The sequence below is a fragment of the Melanerpes formicivorus genome, unplaced genomic scaffold (assembly GCF_026170545.1).
Source record: "Melanerpes formicivorus ecotype bairdi unplaced genomic scaffold, bMelFor1.0.p_v2 SCAF_3, whole genome shotgun sequence".
NCBI classification, from domain to species: domain Eukaryota; kingdom Metazoa; phylum Chordata; class Aves; order Piciformes; family Picidae; genus Melanerpes; species Melanerpes formicivorus.
This window is the reverse complement of record NW_027142355.1, coordinates 32,329,549-32,345,522: the sequence shown is the minus strand read 5'-3', so window position 1 is coordinate 32,345,522 and position 15,974 is coordinate 32,329,549. Positions and strand designations below refer to the sequence as shown.

General features: G+C 40.7%; 1 protein-coding gene across 18 annotated transcripts in view; it reads right to left on the bottom strand.

Annotated features, from left to right (window-relative positions):
- NRCAM (neuronal cell adhesion molecule) overlaps nucleotides 1-15,974 on the bottom strand; it is a 168,365-nt gene that overhangs the window by 83,505 nt on the left and 68,886 nt on the right. For 17 of the 18 annotated variants that reach the window (XM_068170032.1, XM_068170044.1, XM_068170050.1 and 14 more), the window contains exon 3: nucleotides 12,281-12,433. The exons of the other annotated variant lie outside the window; for it this stretch is intronic. The gene's annotated coding sequence lies outside the window, so the exon portion shown is untranslated. The remainder of the gene's footprint in view (nucleotides 1-12,280; nucleotides 12,434-15,974) is intronic. 18 annotated transcript variants of the gene reach the window in all.

The following is a 15,974-nucleotide window of genomic DNA, read 5'->3' as shown; positions in this document are numbered from 1 at the left end:
AGTACAACTAAACATTGCTTTGACATAATATCTGCTACAAAATAAGGCCAGGCCTCTAAGTGCGGAGCAGTGCAAAGGCTTCAATTTGAAAACCTGAAATATTTATACAGCAGATTGCCTTTTCCTCCAGCTAATTTGTTTAAGATCCATTGTAACACTGACATTTTGTCCCACCCTTTTCATAGGAAAACATATATTTTGACAGTTTATTTGGGAGTCTATTCACTGGTTTCTAACAAAATAAGATTCTCTGTACCTCCATACCGCTTACACACAACAAAATATAACATCTTCTGTACTTCTGGCTGAGATGCTTATTGTGAGGAGAAAACGGGGACACAAGGTTGAAGCCATGGTGCATTAAACAGGAGTTAATGAAAACATGAATGCACTAAACAAAGTATAAGAATATTTTATATATTATACATAAACAGATTTCAAAGGGAGGACTTTGTGACAAAAGAACAAGGATTGTGTGAAAGAGGTGTTCAGGAGGAGACTTGATGGGGTACGTGGTGCCATGGGTTAGCCGTTTGGGTGGGTTTAATTGGTTGATGGGTTGGACGTGATGATCTTGAAGGTCTCTTCCAACCTGGTTTGGTTTATTCTAAATAAATCCACCTTTTATTGTTTTTTAAAGCTATTATTACTTTTTACAGATGAGCTACAGGAAGACTCAACTTGAAAAAATGAAAGCACCAGTCAATCTGAGGCAGACCATCTGGCAGAAGCATACAACACAGTTTGGGGTCAGTGGTGTTTCGCTGTGACTCACACGTATGGACACTTTTGGCCACAAACAGCAAAGTCAAAAACACTGAAGGAGCTAAGAAAACCAGAATGCATATAGAAGGGATCATTTAGGAAGCAAAATCAAAGATTCCTTGTCATGCTACAAATCAAATGGGACAGGGACCTTTTGTTTGGTTGTAAGAGGTTAAGAGCAAGTACATCACAGAATCATAGAACTGTCTAGGTTGGAAGAGACTTTCAAGATCCAGTCCAACTGTTAACCTAGCATTGCCAAGTTCAGCAATAAACCATGTCCCTACACATCTTTTAAATACCTCCAGGGATAGTGACTCATACATTTCCCTGGGCAGCCTGTTCCAATGCTTGACAAGCTTTTGGTGAAGAAATTTTTCCTAATATCCAATCTACACTTTCCCTGGTGCAACTTAAGGCTGTTTCCTCTTTTCCTATAATTTGCTACTTAAGAGAAAAAAACCTGACACATCACAGCTTACATCCTTTCCCTCTGAAGGAAGTTTCCACATCACCTTGAATCATGTAAAGAGGAATTATGTCTGTCAAAGGTCAAAATCTGCCATGAAGAGGTAACAATATACATGATTGCTGAACGCAGGCGGTATAGCATACTTGACTACACTATACTAGCACTAAGTATTACCAATTCCTCATCAGGATATTAATACACGCAGACACACTCTTCAGTGGGCATTTGAGAGTTTAATCAAGACTCCAGTTGACAGAAGAAACATGCTTTTCCTCTAGCTATCTTCAACATAAGCACATAGCATCTTTGATGTCCTTTTAAGTACAGCTGCAAGAGGTATGAGGGAGTGTCTTGACTGGAACTCAGCCTAGTGCAAAGTTAAAGAAAGAATACTGTTCTACAGAGTCCTATAGAATTCTAGAAAACACCATACTGCCCTCATCCAAATTATTCCTTTGTCAGTCTGTAACAATCTGTTACAGATATATCATATAAAGTCAGCATGGAGTACTTAATTGTCTTCCCTGACTTCCTGTTTATGAAGCTTAAGCCCATTGCTTTGGTTTTGGCTACATCTTATGGGCTCTGGGGACACCCACATGAAAAAGGCTGGATCAAGAATAAACTAGTTTGACAGAACTCCTGAATTCAACAAAACTCCTAAGGACTAATTCACATGCTGCAGGTACTTGCTACTGTTAGATGCTTACATGTCCTTTAGCCATTTTTAAGCTTTTTTGACAAAGGCAGATGGCAAAGCTGTGTGCTGCACTCTAAATGTTCTTGGCAGTTCTATATACAGCAAAAAAATTATCAGCCTGGTCACGCTCCTGAACTCCCCCTACACAGAGAATTAGTCTTTTGGCTCCAGGACCGTATTTCAGCATTCACACTGGTCTCCTTCCCACTACTCAGACACAGTTTTCACTCTCTCAACTTTCATTCTCTATTTTCCCCTATGGGAAAACCATTAAGTCCTTGAAACTCCTTTATTGACAGTCCTGTATTAATACCAGTTAGCTGGTTTGTTACTCATTAAAGTCTAGTCTGTTTCATTATATAGTTTGATTTATGTTTTTATTGATTAGTTTGACATGGCTATAAATCAAATGGTTTTCAAGTCTATTATGTTGACAGCACCACCTAATCAAATGTGTAATTTTATCAAGTATTAAAAAATGAAAATACTTTTTTTTTGTCAATCATTTGTTTTACAAGCCCTACTTTCCATAAAACTGTGTTGAGTGGAATTAATTTTGCTCACGGCCTTTAATTCCCTATCAGCTGAATCCCCAATCAGCTTTTTCCATATGTTCACTGTGATTTATATCAGGCTATATTTACCCTGCTCAATCTGCTTGTCTACTCTGAAACTGGGCAGAATACCAGCCTTCTTCCAGTCTTAAGGAACTTATTAAAATGAAAGCCATGAGCCAGAAATCTCCCCGCTGGTTCCTCTAGAACTCACAGGTGGAGCCACTGCACCTAGACCTTCCAGCTGAAAATATGCATCTTCAATACATATTATTTAATATCCTTTAATCTATTATTAAAAAAGCTCTCCATCCTAACATGATGCATCTTACTTTTTCTTTCATCATGCTATTTGCATGATGGCAAAATCCCCCTCAAAATACTGTGAAGTAGCTTACAAGACAGGGCTAACCCTGCTTCTGTTCTTAAAAATTGGTCCTATAAAAATAAATCAAATATTTGTCTGCTCATCTCTTCCATGGCAATAGCCAACACATCTGCCTTAAGAACAGAAGCTCTTTCACACAGATCACAGTACTGATCACATCTGCATGGCCCCAGCACAATGAGATCCAATTGCTTCTAGAGTAACTTGAGCATCAGCTATGGCTGATGAAATAGCTTCCTCGTCCATGAATTCTGTGCCGCTACTGAACTGCTCTTGTACCAGGTCATCTGACACCCACCCAGCTGATGCAGCCTTGCACAAGTTTGACTCCTCAGCCAGGACTGAGGAGGGTCCTACACAGGCATGAATACTCAGTGCCTACCTAAGCACAATCAGCATCAAATCAGTCCTTTAACAGCGATTTCCTACGTGTTGTGGTTTAACCTGGCAGGCAGCTAAACACCACACAGCCATTCGCTCACTCCCCACCACCCAGTGGGATGGAGAAAATAACTGGAAAAAAAGTAAAATTTGTGGGTTGAGGCAGAGGCAGTTTAATAGCACAGAAAAGAAAGCAGTGGGACAGGGGGGTGGCTGAGTAGGCATACTAATAAAAGAATCAGAGTATACATACACAAAACAAGTGATGCACAATGCAGTTGCTCACTGCCTGCTGATCCGTGCCCAGACAGTTCCCAGGCACTGGCCTCTGACCAGCTTTTCTGCTAGTTTATTCACTAGGCATGATGTCATATGGTATGGAATATCCCTTTGGCCAATTTGGGTCAGCTATTCTGGCTGTGTCTCCTCCCAACTTTTGGTGACCCCAGCCTCCTCACTGGCAGGGCAGTACGAGAAACTGAGAGTCCTTGACCACTGCTTAGCAACAACTAAAACATCAGTGCATTATCAACATTATTCTCATCCTAAACCCAAACCACAGCACTATACCAGCTACTGGGAAGAACATTAACTCTGTTTCAGCCAAACCTGGGACATTAGGATAGGGGTATAAACGAAGATACAACTGTTCAGGTTATTTCATAAGACATCGCTCCAGCAGCCAGCTGTTCCCACTGAATGGGAGACAGGAAGAAACCCCAGGGCTTCAGGTCAGCTATGGTATGTTCCATGCTGATAAGTCACAAGCAACCTGAATATTGCCTTGTTGACTTGTTTCTGAGAGTCTGGGTTTTGTTTTGGGTTTTGGCTTGGTTTTAATTTCTTCTCTCTATATATTTTTCCATTTTGTGAGTTCCTCCCTGCTGCTACCTGCAGCTCATTGGTAATTCACTACAAACACTGAGATACAGTTGAAAAAAGGATATAGGTCCTTAAAAGCCTTATTTCATCTTTCTGCACTAAAAGTACAAGTGCCAGGTCCTAGGAGTGCCCAAAAGTGCAGAGTAAAAGAAATAACTAAGCAGAGAGTTCAAATGCCTAATTAATGGCTGCAGGTGAGCCTGTACATTCAGTCATGATCCACAGACTTGAATAGCCTTGTGAGAGAAGCCACTTCAGTGTTGATTTTTAGAAGGCTGGCACATGGCTGATCTGTCCTTTTACAGCTGTCTTATGTATTCCCTGAGGACCTATTCTGGATTTGGCCCTTCTGAGGATTTAAACAGAGGAGCACTTATTTTCTAGATCCTGCAGAGATTAAATTATAAGCTGCTTTGGCTGGGGCGATTACATACATGGCAGAGCAAAGCTGTGGATAGCCCTCAAACAGGGAGGTAAGCTTGTAAGCCTGGCAAGTCCAGAGTGAAATCAGCAGCTGAACTGCTTTTTCTGATTGCAAATTTAAACTCAGATGTCTCATCTTGCTTGGGTGCTACCTAGTGTCCTAAATTCTTGACTGGATTCAGTCTTTCCCCCTCCTTTTTTTTTTTACCTCCTCATTTACAACAGATGGAACGGAACATAAAAATAATGTTTTAGCACCATTTATTTCAGTAGCCTAAATTAGAGTCACTACAGCCTGAACAAACATGTGCCATCTTTTATGCATACTTTGCTCTCTTTCAAAGGCTTGGTTGAAGTGCTTGAATTGAGCACACCTCGAATTTGCTGAAGACTTTGGGTTTACACAGGTGGGAGTAGAAACACAACTTGCATGGGCTTAGGCAGACATGGTTTGGCTTGAAGTCAATTGATAAATATGCTGATCAAGCAAAGCAAAGAATTCAGTTTGATTATTAAATTTCTCAAGAGTTTGAAATCATTGTGCAGGAATGAGAAAAAACAAATTAAGAGAACACATTTTACAGCACTTGGATGTTAAAAACAGGTACCCACAGGAAATCAGTGAGGAACCATCCCAGTGGGCTGTGGAAAGAGTTTCTGTCTTGTGGCCTCTGAAGCCAACCTATTCAGCTTCCCCTTCTGGGCTGGCAAACTCCTGGTATTTATTGCAGATGGCCTCTCTCCTGGATGGTTAATTGGGATTCATAGCAGGATCCCAGTGTGCCAGCCGCAGCAGCGTGGTTCGCTTCAAATCCATCCCCAGCTTTGAGCATACGCTGGCCTTTGGACTTTTGAGGATGCAGAAGTCAAAGCCTGGGTATCACTAGGACAGCTCTTCAGGCTCTTGACATTTTTAGCAGCATGTAAATTATATAGTTGCTCATAAAGTCCTCTTTCACAAGATCCAATTCAGACTGAACTTCAACAAGACAAAGGTTTTCAAGTAGGCCAGCTTTTTCACTCTAAAAGGTTTTGCAACAGAGCAAAAGAGAACTAATGGGAAAAAATATCTCTGAATCATCAGACTGTTATGACAGCTATACTGTACTGTGCAAACAGAACCAGAAGGAAAACTGCAGAGTGGGCAGAAGGAAAATGCACTATCATCCTGAATGAAGACTCCCAATTCAATGACTACAGTTAGTTCCTTATAAATATGCAAAAATGATGCTCAGCTGAATTACTCCCTGAAATGTTAATTTATTTACCCATGAGATATGATGAAAGGGCTTTTTTTTTCTTCCCCCTCCTCTTCTATTTCTTAACCCACCAGAATTCAGAGCAGGGGCTTCTAGAGCTCACTTAGGAGAAAGTAATACATTCTGTATTACTCTTTTTAATTACTTTCTTTGCATCCCTACAGCTAACCCCCAAAGCACTATCTGTCCAGAAGTATTCCTGCAATCCTGGAGATATTCTTGTGAAAGGCAGACTGTGCAAAAGAGCAGAATCTGATTCAGACAGGGAAACTCCTCCCTGTGGGAAGTAGAGCAGAAACCACTAATATTACCATGAAATGCCAGAATAGTTATGCTAAGGAGGAGGTTGCTCAGAATAGGGACAGTGCCAGAAGCTGAGGACTGAGACATTCTGTCAGATATAAAACCCTAACAAGTACATGAACAAAGGAGGCTAAACAGCACGAGAGAACAAACTGTGCAAACTCCAGCTAGCTGCCTTGAGTAGATTTTTTGGAGATGGGGGTTGGGGACTGTCCATGTATGTGCAACATCTATTTAACAGGCAAAAGTTAGCATGTTTGCTGCTTTAGTTTTAATTAATTCTGTTTTAAAAGTTACATCTGTTCGCTCTCTGCCTACCACGAAAAACTGAAATTACCTCAGAGCTCAGATACAAACTCATCTACACTTCAGAAATATCCCTCCTATTTTTTAAAGTGCTGATAAGGTTCAGGATGATTATACCTGTGCAAATCAGGTCTGGCCCTGCTTTAAACAACCCTAACTCATGCAGCCACTGTTCCAAACAGAATGATGTGAGACTTCAATAAGTGAATCAACTCCTAAAAATTTGTTTGCAGGTATCACTGATGTTGTGCTGCATTTCATAAGCAGGTCACCACACTCAGGTATACAACTGAGGACTGTACATTCAGGGATGACTTGTGCCCTAACAATGGTCAGAAAGGACTTGGCAATTTTAAGATTATCTGACTTTATCACTTCACTATACAAGCACCTCTAGTTCCCCCTCACTCTCAAATAACTCATAATTACACAAGCAGTGCTTTGTCACTTTCATAACACGTCTACTGCAGCTGGCCACCTCAATTCTATAGCTAAAGCAAAGCAGGGAAGTTGGACATTCAAGTTTGCTTCTTTCCTGCTGCCTTTTTTTTTAATATTTACTTGTAGAGCTCCCTGAATAATATAGGCTTGTGTGGACACTGTGGAAGCTTTAAGTGGGAGCATACAATGGGGCAAGGCCTGATAGGACACACACCATGTTTGTGCAATACAGTGCCGTGAACTATGACACAACCTCACTGCCTGTTGCCATGAGTAAGAGCTGACTTACTCAGCTGGCAGTTCAGAAAGCAAAGGAGACTTAGAGTCTACCCTGAGGATCTCATGCAGGGAGCTCACCACCAGACTATGGGTAAATTCTGACAGGGTTTCTCTCCCTGTCTGTGAGTAGGGCAAAGAGTGGTCTGGATGTCCTGGCTTTTTTGCCCACAAATATTAACAATAACGTCAGTCCTCCATTAGGTGGCACATTGACCCAGATATAGGGCAGGGCAGATGGTTCTCTGAGCTTGGAAGGGGAAAGAGTGAGACAAGCAATTGTAGAAGCAAAGCACTGTGATGGGATCAAAAAGATAAAAAAGAAATAATACCTTTTGGATTTTGCTAGATGGAGGGGAAAGGCAAGAAGCAAAGAAAGTGTGCATATATTTAAAGGCATTAAGGTTGGAATTACATTAAAATTGTACCTACATAAACTAAGAGGCAGAGAAATTGGAAGTATTCACCATGATATTAACATGAAATCAGAAAAATCATTTTCCAGCAGCACTGACAGCCATTGTCTGGAAGATGATGGGGAAAAAAAACACCTGTAAAAGCCTAGTGATTTGCACATGAATATTTGCTGCAGTTCTGCCCCCTTCTACAGGGGATTCACAGTGATGGATTATTTCAGCATAGACTTCACCTTTTATTCAAGGGCTACAAGAGCATTATAAATATTTCACTGAAAGAAATAATGGAATGGTGAAAAAACAGTGTTGTGGTAGTTAGGGAATATTTGAAAGCACTAGGGTCTGAAGGCTTCAGATACTCTATGGATCCACTGTGGATTCATTATAAAGCAAACTCCAGAAAGTCTGTAATATACACAGATTTCAGCAGACTGCTGTGCCTCCTTCACTACCCTGACCTTTCAGTCTGAAGCACGAATCATGGGTTTGTAGTCCTCACAAAGCTTTTCCTTTAGTCAGTTGGGTTTTTTTTTTGCCAGCCAGACATTAAAGTCAACATTTTTAGTTCAGAGTAGGAAAAGCACCTTGGATGAAACCATCAGAAGCAAAAATGGTATTTTGGATGAACCAGCATTTCACTTGTTATTACCTCCCCCAGAGAGTACTGTTATCCAAAACTACTAAGGTTCATTCCATCTATTACTATGTTTTCTTTCATATTTGTACAGATTTTAGCCAGTTTTACTGCTACTGACTGATAAGCTTCATCTGTCTAAACAGACAACTGTATAGACCCAGAGCTGTTCTGTTACATTAGTGGGCCAACCTCAAACAAGAGATACAATACACTAAACCTCATATTTTTAGGATTAATCCCTTATTTTGCTGGTGTTATTCTGCCAAATCTGCCATTGGCTTCATCTGAACTTGGCTTGATTAAAACTCTAAAGAGTTGTTCTATAATCTTTATTGCAGCTGATTCTGTTAAATCTGTGCTCCCCAGCCATTTCCTTGTATCTGCACGACCAAAGACCTCCAAAAACCAGTAATTCAAAAACAGAAATGAAGGGCTTATTTTTATGTGTTTCACATTTATGTAAATGTGGAAAAATTTCCCTGCCTTTATGATGTCAAAAGACTAGTATGTAGTTTTAATTGAATGTACTATTTTTTAATGTATCAAAAATAAAACCCTGCAATTCAACTCTCACAGCAAATCTTGCACTTCTAATAGTCTTAAAATACTATTACCAAATTGAAACCTTCTAAATGAGATGTTCTAACCTACATTCCCATATTGTTGTCCTTTCATTCAAAATGTATTTTATGTCAAGAATATTTTCAATTTTCCATTTGTAAGATCCAGAGAGGGCACTTAACACCCTTAACATAATTTTAGGTGCAATTTAAGAAAGCAGCAATAGGACAAAGCCAATAACTGGAGCCTGAGTGAGCTTTTTTACACAAATCATTAATTCAAACCTTTAGGGTAAAAAAAAAGCTCATTTATTCTTCAAGGAGTTAATCCAATTTGTTCCCTAACTGGGAAGTAGCTTTCCCTGCAGTTATCATATATATGTTCACTATTCATTAATGAAACAAACAAAAATGTAATAATAATAATAATAATAATAATAATAATAATAATAATAATAATAATAATAATAATAATAAAATAATCTTACCCAGGACATTGTATCTATTATGTAAGTAAATCCTACACTATGATGTGAAAACCTACATTGTTCACACATTCATTTGAATTTTACATTCACATTACCACTGAGGAAATAGAAGAAATTTCTTTCATATTGCCCTACCAAAGAATCACAGAATATATCTGGTTGGAAGACACCTCAAAGATCATCCAGCCCAACTCCTGACCCAGTACTGAAGGGTCAACACTAAGCCATGTCCCTAAGATCCAGGTCCACACACCATGTTTACTACTGTTTTCTTTGGCTTGTTACAGCTAATTTACCCTTTAACTCAAGATTGCATAAGCAAACAGCCCTCACTGCAAAAACAGTTTGGTTTTTTTTTTTTTCTGTTTAAGGCAATAGAATAGACTAGACTAGACTAGACTAGACTAGAATAGAATAGAATAGAATAGACCAGGTTGGAAAAGACCTCCGAGATCATCAAGTCCAACCTATCATCCAACACCATCTAATCAACTAAACCATGGCACCAAGCACCCCATCCAGTCTCTTCCTAAACACCTCCAGTGATGGTGACTCCACCACCTCCCCGGGCAGCCCATTCCAATGGGCAGTCACTCTTTCTGTGAAGAATTTCTTCCTAACATCCAGCCTAAACCTCCCCTGGCACAGCTTGAGACTGTGTCCTCTTGTTCTGGTGCTGGTTGCCTGGGAGTAGAGACCAACCCCCACCTGGCTACAACCTCCCTCCAGGTAGCTGTAGACAGCAAAAAGGTCTGCCCTGAGCCTCCTCTTCTCCAGGCTAAGCAACCTGAGCTCCCTCAGCCTCTCCTCATAGGGCTTGTGCTCCAAACCCCTCCCCAGCTTTGTTGCCCTTCTCTGGAAACATTCTGCACACTTACACCTATGGATGAGGAAAAGACTTTTTTTCCATTCAATACACTGTTTAAAGTTTGTTTTGTCATTATATAATAAGCACGTATGACATCCTCCTCCAGAAGTAATGGAAGATATTGAATTAAAGCTTCCTCAAGGTAAATGAAAAAATAGCAATGCAAGAGGACAACATACTACAAAATCCTCCCTCCCCAAAACTAAAAGCAATAAAACTCCCTGAAATTCTGCTGTTAGTACCACAAAAGCACTTTATTGCATAACTTGTAACCCAGGCTGCATGCTGGTACTAGCAGAGTGATAAGCATATTACTTGACCCACACTACAGAATGACTACATTTAATAATTCAAAAGGAAAAACAGATTAACAACACACACACACACACACAACACACACACATATATAATAGTTGTACCCCACAACAGGGCATCCAAAGAAAGGTCTGCTTTTTATGATAAAGCTCAACATGAGCTCTCAGTGTGCACTTATAGCCCACAAAGCCAATCAGATCCTGGGCTGCATCAGGAGAAGTGTGGCTAGCAGGTCGAGGGAGGTGATCCTCCCCCTCTACTCAGCCCTGGTGAGACCCCACCTGGAGTACTGCATCCAGTTCTGGAGCCCCTATTACAAGAGGGATGTGGAGATGCTGGAATGTGTCCAGAGAAGGGCCACAAGGATGAGCAGAGGGCTGGAGCACCTCTCCTATGAGGACAGACTGAAGGAGTTGGGGCTGTTCAGTCTGCAGAAGAGAAGGCTCTGAGGTGACCTCATTGTGGCCTTCCAGTATCTGAAGGGGGCCTACAGGAAGGCTGGAGAGGGACTTCTCAGGATCTCAGGTAGGGATAGGACTAGGGGGAACGGAATGAAGCTGGAGGTGGGGAGATTCAGGCTGGAGGTGAGGAGGAGGTTCTTCACCATGAGAGTGGTGAAACCCTGGAATGGGTTGTCCAGGGAGGTGGTTGGGGCCCCGTCCCTGGAGGTGTTTAAGAGCAGGCTGGATGAGGCTCTGTCCAGCCCGATGTAGTGTGGGGTGTCCCTGCCCATGGCAGGGGGGTTGGAACTAGATGATCCTTGTGGTCCCTTCCAACCCTGAATGATACTATGATACTATGATAATATATCTAGGCACAGAAACAAGGCAGCATGATTTCACCCCACAACTGAATGGTAGTGCATAAGACCCTTAATGGGAAGGTTGTGAGTTCAAGCCTGCAGCGGGCAGTAGTGTCCTCCCTACTCTAGTCATGAGGTCTGTGGTGACAGGTTGGACTCGATGGTCTTTGAGGTCTCTTCCAACCTTAGTGATACTGAATACTGAAAAATCCCTGCCTCAGCTGTGTGAGTTTGGCTCACTGCAAGCTAGTCTTTGTCACATTCCCCTAGAGGAACAGAAGAGTCCGAAAACAAAGAGATGAAATCTGAGTGCTCCTGAACTACTTGCGATGTGAAAATGAATTTATTTGAAAAGACACTGGGTTTATAATTTTGCAACCATAACTATAGTTTTTTGGTTTTCTTAAGCTGAGTTATTTATTAAATTTCTATACATGCACAGAAAATGAATACCAAATTTATCTTCAATAATATGGGTACACTAAACACTAATTCAGGATCTCAGGTAGTGATAGGACTAGGGGGAATGGAATGAAGCTGGAGTGGGGGAGATTCAGGCTGGATGTGAGGAGGGAGTTCTTCACCGTGAGAGTGGTGAAACCCTGGAATGTGTTGTCCAGGAAGGTGGTTGAGGCCCCATCCCTGGAGGTGTTTAAGAGCAGGCTGGATGAGGCTCTGGCCAGCCTGATCTAGTGTGGGGTGTCCCTGCCCATGGCAGGGGGGTTGGAACTAGATGATCCTTGTGGTCCCTTCCAACCCTGACTGATACTATGATACTACTATGATAATTCTCACAGTACAATTATTGAAAATTATTTCAGAGCATTCTGCCAGTTCTAAATTTTGCACAGTTGTAATATCTAATGTGTGTTTTTCATGCAAATGAAGTACCAAAAAAAAATGCACATTTCAGATGGAAAAGCTTCAAGAAACTGTAAAACTGAAGGCAAGACATTTAAAAAGTAAAACCAAGTAACATTCCTAATTAGCTTTGATTACTTCAAACACTTGGCTATGCTTTATAGTTTTTATAAATTATCTTACTCTTTGAGGCAATGTTCAGTCAATCCAGTCATAGTTAGAACAACAGTGTATCAAGGCAGCTTGTCAGTCAGACCCCTCTCCTTTGCACATCTTGAAATATTGATCCTTCAATGAAAACACAAAGGGACTGCCCACTCGACTCTCAAGCAACACCTGCAGGTGATACAGCCATATTAGCATAATAATGTTCTGGTTTGCAACATGGAAAGAATGTAAATTGCTATAAATCAACATTAAAGGCTAAATTTAATTTTCTCAGCCAAGCTAATTTGACTTTAGAGAGATGCTGTTGTCCAAAGATTTTTCATTTTACATTAAATTGCTTTACTGCTCATACTCTAGAGAAACCTTAATATAACTAAGACCAGAAAGTATTCTTTAATCTTTAATCTAAAATTAAGTTTTGCTGGTTTTTCAATTTATCCAGAGATTTAATACCACTTAAAACTCTGCTTTGGTTCTATTCATTTTAGTCAAATGTTATTTTAATTGGGCCTGTAAGGACACATAGAAATTACTTGGAAGAAACTAATTTTTTATCTCCTGTTCTTGCATCTCTGAAACCGGCCTGGTTGTCAGCCTCGCCTTCAGGCATTATTCCCAAGGGCTCCACAGCTTGAATTTGTAACTCAGATTTGCTCAAAAGAATAATGTATCTCAAAGCAGTACTTCTGGAAAGCAAGACGCTACCTTTTCCATAAAGTCTGTGGGAAAAAGTTAAAGCCTAAAGCAGGGCTCATGATGAAAGCTTCACCAGGCACATGATGTGGTGAAAGGACAAGGCAATGCTACCCAGCATGTAGTTTCCTGATGTTTACAAGAGTTGACACTATGTATGTACACTACAGAATTAAAGTGCATCCTCACAAAAACCAAGGTAGGACCTCAGAAAACCAGCTGTGAATGTTGTGAATTCTCTCCCTTCCCCATCCTCATCTCTCCCAAGCACGCTTTCTTTTCATAGACAGACATGCTGCCTTTTCTTCCTAAAACCTGTCACTGGACTGGTAGAAGAGCTGTTCTCCATACTGCTGAGACTTGCTGTCCATAAAAAAGGAGAGTGATGGGAAATAAAGTTCACCACAGGGAAAAAAAACCTCTCAGACTTTAAATAAGAAAAATCTACTTCATACTGAAGTAGTAGTTTTGACATGGCTTTTCTTATTGTCAGAACAATAAACCACTAAATATCCTCTCACAGAGGGCTGTTACAACAGCTGAGACTGATAATACCAGTCAGTATCGTAGTATCATAGTATCAGTCAGGGTTGGAAGGGACCACAAGGATCATCTAGTTCCAACCCCCCTGCCATGGGCAGGGACACCACACATTACATCAGGCTGGCCAGAACCTCATCCAGCCTGGGCTTAAACACCTCCAGGGACGAGGCCTCAACCACCTCCCTGGACAACCCATTCCAGGGCTTCACCACTCTCATGGTGAAGAACCTCCTCCTCACATCTAGCCTGAATCTCCCCATCTCCAGCTTCATTCCATTCCCCCTAGTCCTATCACTACCTGAGATCCTGAGAAGTCCCTCCCCAGCCTTCCTGTAGGCCCCCTTCAGATACTGGAAGGCCACAATTAGGTCACCTCGGAGCCTTCTCTTCTCCAGACTCCAGACAGTAAAACAATGGCAGCCTCTCTGCCTTGATTCCTTCCTTCCTCAGCAGAAGCCTGACTCAAGCTGTTTCACTTTAAGGATTTGGAAGTATGTCACCATATTCTAACCAAAACTACAAGATAAATTATTAACTACATTCCACAATTAAGTTAGGTTCAATTTGTCCAGACAATATTTAAACTGAAACAGTTTAATTCCCCAGCAGAATCAATTTTAAAGTAGCAAATCAAGTTGCATCTCTAAGTGCATGAACAGAATGGTTTTCATATCAAGGCAGATATTAGAAGCCACAAGTATGGTTTGGGTTGGTTTTTTTTCCTGTTGTTTCTGTAGGGGTTTTAATAATTTTTTGTGGGTTTCTACATTCAGAGTTCTGTATCTTTTCTAACTCCATAATCCATTCTGTAACAGAACATGAGTGCTGTAAAAAGGAGATGTCTGGAAGTATTTTTCACCAAACCATGGAAGAGGCAAAGACGAACACAGACCTTTTCTCACTCTTCTCTAATCTTGCTAGTAGGTTCCCAGCATTAGACTGAGTCCAACAAATTATATGCATTTTGACATATAATGCTTGTTGCTGGGCAGTTGCCAGGTAAGATAGTAAAATTTCTGCTTAATTAAACCACATTCCTTTTTTCCACAGCAGCCAACACTCTTGGGTATTTTTAATATCACAAGATATATTCACACCAGTATATGCCAGGAAAAGCGTGATATACCTTTTGTTTAGTATTGAAAACCAGAATTTCCAGACAGAAAGCCAACAGATGGCATGACTAAGATGCTCTGAACTTCACACATAAGCTTTCTCACATGTTTAATCTGAGAAAGTTTACCTAAGCCACTGAAGTGGTTTAGCAGAGACACTGAATGTCAGTGGGAAAACAGAAAGAGGAAGGAAAGATTCAAAGGAGATAAATATGGATAAAACATTGTCTTAAACGAAATGAACCACCTCTGATGTATTTGGGCCAAGGCACTTGCACCAAAAAAAAAATGTACTGAGTGAAATTTGAGTCGAGAAAAGAACTATAATTAAACCTGAACTGACTTGACAGCTGAGTAGAAACGAAGTTAGCCATACAATTCCCTTTGCTACTGTAGTTTCCTCCTTTTTCCCAGCAATCTCTGTGGTCTCTTGATCAAAGTACTTTACTAGAAAGTACATTTCAGTGCTTAATCTTCCCCAACTGCAGGTGTGAAAAAGGTGTGGAGAGACTAGGACAACCACTTTTCTTCTTTGTTTTTCTGGGAAGTCACAGAACTATGCAGCTAACTAATTTCCACAAATTAAAATAGAATCTGGCTAAGGGGGGAATATGGAGGAGTGGAATTGACTTGCTACACTCCCTCTTTTGCAAGACTGGTGCTTACACTTATCTGTAACATTGCCTTTCACTTGAATGAAAAAGTTGGTTCTTTATTTAGGGGTGATTTTCACACCAGGTTTTCTCAGATTTAACGACAAGTAGCTGTCAAGAAGATATGGAGAGGTCCTGAGCTCTTCTTCTGTTCCTCACTGCAAGTTCCTGCCCTCTCTTCTGGCGTTAAAGAATTGTAGCTACATCAGTTTGTTGATTCAAGAGAAAAGAAACCTACAGAAGAAAGTATTAGGTTCTGACATGACAAATTTCCCAAAATGAACTGCCTCTTTCATACAACAGCCTGAAATTGAACAAGTAAGGAAACCTGTGAAACTGCACCCCCAGCCTACACCTTCATGGATCTCAGCTGGGTGAATGTTATAATCACGTATTCCCATCACAATAAGTTGACTCTGTTGCTCCCTACTGCAGCACTGGAGAGGAATACTCTGCAATGCCAAGGAAAACTACTTCAGAGCAAAATCAAGCATCTGAAAATAGGAACTGATGCACAATTGCCTCTCTTAAAAATGCTTTAAAAATCCCAGAGACCCTAATATCTCTGAGTTACTCCATTTGACCCAATGAATAGAAAGTCAACAACATCCATTGTGAATGTTCAAATTTCTACAAAGTCCATAAAAGGCTAAAATAAGTTATTCAAAGACGGTCTCCCAAACAGGCTTTCTTTTCAGAACTGCA